Below are 2,807 nucleotides of genomic sequence, written 5' to 3'. Positions count from 1 at the left end.
TCCTGGACATGCCAGATGACGAACTCTGAGTGACGGGTGGGATACTTGAGGGAGGGAAGATGTGGGCATTTCTTCTGTCGTTTCACGGGTGCGCCACTAGATGGCAAAACACGTGATCGACCGCTCGTGTAAAGGGGGCGGATCGGGGAGATAAAAACGCGGGTACTGTTTGCATGTGCGTCGATTTTCTGGCTCTCGGTAGACGGTGTGGGTGGTTTGCTGTGTAAGGTGTGCAATAAACCTTTGTTGTTGTTGTTAGCACTTTTCACTTGCTGTGTCTTCCTCGGCGACGGGACGGACGGGCTGACGCCCCGATGTTGTGGAAACACGGGTTTCCACAAGGTACACAGGGTATATCACGGAACAAGTCTGTCGTCGTGAGCGATGCACAGTCACTCATTTTTAGCTTAAGTTCATGCAGGGAATTAGTGGAAACACAACGAAGAACAACGAACCCACGCATCTAGCAACAGTCCAAACAGAGCTTGACTGCATCACCAGGCAGACCAGGTTGCGATTTCGGAAAGGGTGTATTACTCGTGTGCTCGCGTCTAAGCAATAGTCTGACCCAGTGAATCGTGGTGCACGATTTTGATAGGCCACGATACTCTTGGAAAACTACTGCTGAAAAAAAAATTATTGTGGTTCATAATGATTAAAATTAGCAAATGCATTTTTTTTTCTAATCTATAATGTGAGTGAAAATCTTTAATAGTGCAATAAAGAAAATAATGTAGTGAAATCGATAATAATGTATTCAATGAATAATATGACAGTTTGTAGAGGCCTCCTGTCTGGAGCGCATTCCTGACTTCTGCAAGCTGTAGGGCCTTGGAGCTTCACTCTGAAAAAGAGTCGTACCGACTCCTTTACGGGGGTAAAACGTCCTAACTCCGGGGTGCAAAATAACACCCCTTTTGAAGAGTATCTGCAACTCCGGAAACTACGGAGTAAAATTTACTCCTATGGTACAGAGTAAAAGTTACTCCCATACAGCTCCCTATTTACTCCAGCATATCGGGTGTAAAAGTAAGTCCGTTCATGAGGCTAGCATAACTCCACTGGGGAGTTCTTGTTATGCTACATAAGGCATAAAAGTTATGCCCTTCACCTGGAGTGCACATTACTCCAGTCGTCTCCTCACCTTGAAGATCATGCAAATAAGTGTTGCAAAACAGTATATCTAAATAAGAAACATTTATTGTGTCTCTGATACAAATTGGCAAGAACAGAAAAAGGAAGCTTTCAGTGCTTAATATGATCCTATGAAAACAACTGGTAAGATGCCACAGGTACAAGTACCTTCTTCCATTATAAGGTTGCCACACACCCAATGCAACTATCACCTGGCATATACTTCCAACTCCTACAAACAGCAAACAAAACAGTTATTCGAAGTTCATCTGTCACTATACATTAACATATCAGTGCATAGGAATTTGGCATATCGGCACCCACTTTTCTGCTTTTTCATGAGGAAGCAGGGGGAGACGCGCCTTTTGAAGTGCATCTGGCAGAGGCATAAAGTGCAGTACATGTACTTTAGATTTTTCTTTTTTCTTGGCAGAAGAGTAGTTGTCTTATATGAGAAACTGCTGTCATATGCATTCACAATTTGGAGCCTATACAAGAATATCTTGCCTAAAATAGATGTGTGTATACACTTCCCAATATATCTATTGTAAAACACCTGTAATAAGATAAGCACTTACACAAGTGAAAAGGTCAGATGCACCTCCTTCAGCAGATGAGCAAGGGCATGAATTACTCATGCTGGGTAATAATCTGCAAGATAGGTAATGGAGTCCGAGCAGTGGCGATATGTTACGTTATCATAAGTCAAATACTTTCGTAACTAACAATTTCTTGTGCCACACAAACTAGCTAGGAAAATGAGTGGTTTGAATCATGTCTGTGCGTGCAAAAAGTGATTGGTGCTATGTCGGTTACTTACTATCTTGTTCATCAATAATATTCTCATTTATGAGCTGATCATTACTCTAACTAGTCCCTTTGTCTTCCTTGCAATGTGCATCCATCCTTTGTGGAGGTGGAGCAGCACTTTCTTTTCCCTGTCTGCCCAATGTGCCGTGCAAACGACTCGTAAATCTGAAACAGTAACAACAGCATTAGAACTCAACACTGATGCAGTGGCGGATCCGGGGGGAGGGACGGTTGGGCGATCGCCCCCCCCCCGACTCAAAACAGTAGGTTTAGCAGCGGTGTCCCCCACTCCCCCCCACACTTACGGGCTTCGACAAACAACCCCCCCCCCCCAAACAACAACAAGAAAAGCGACACGGACTGGATCCGCCCCTGCACTGACACCACTTGTCGTCGGCAGGATACACGGGAATGATAATACAGAACGGCGCTAATACCTACCCCATTGAAACTTACCAGTGCAGGGTGCCTCCTTACCACAACCTGCACAGTTGACTTCTCATTCCAGAGACATGCCGATTGATGCTAGCCTTTAGGTAACTTGCCACCTTCGTCATCTGCAGTGCGTTCAATCAAAGCCAGACTATTCTGCAATGCTGTTCACATTAATTAACAAAGCGTCCTATCCAAAATACGATTTCACTTATCGTCAATTTGAAGTTCCTGTTCTTCAAAGAAGTTAGACTTCTTAGGATACAAAGGTCCACTTACGAAAAGAAACTCTTGAAGAAGCATAACTGTGAACAGATACCACATTTTCATAATTCGTGTACGTAACACAGGACGCATACTTACCTGAAGTACATACAGGACGACACTCAGACACATGATTTGTAGTTGTGGCATTCATTGCACTTCAGCAC

General features: G+C 43.9%; 1 long non-coding RNA gene across 1 annotated transcript; it reads right to left on the bottom strand.

Moving 5' to 3' along the window:
• Window positions 1–1,182: 1,182 nt before the first annotated feature.
• LOC135383271 (uncharacterized) lies at window positions 1,183–2,179 on the bottom strand. The gene is made up of 3 exons (XR_010419785.1): window positions 1,955–2,179; window positions 1,713–1,785; window positions 1,183–1,366 (listed from the first exon to the last, which is right to left on the bottom strand). It is a non-coding gene; the product is annotated as an uncharacterized LOC135383271 (long non-coding RNA).
• Between the last annotated feature and the right edge of the window lie 628 nt (window positions 2,180–2,807).

This window comes from Ornithodoros turicata, chromosome 2, assembly GCF_037126465.1.
Source record: "Ornithodoros turicata isolate Travis chromosome 2, ASM3712646v1, whole genome shotgun sequence".
NCBI classification, from domain to species: domain Eukaryota; kingdom Metazoa; phylum Arthropoda; class Arachnida; order Ixodida; family Argasidae; genus Ornithodoros; species Ornithodoros turicata.
The sequence above is the reverse complement of the archived record's forward strand: the minus strand, read 5'-3'. Positions and strand labels throughout refer to the sequence as shown.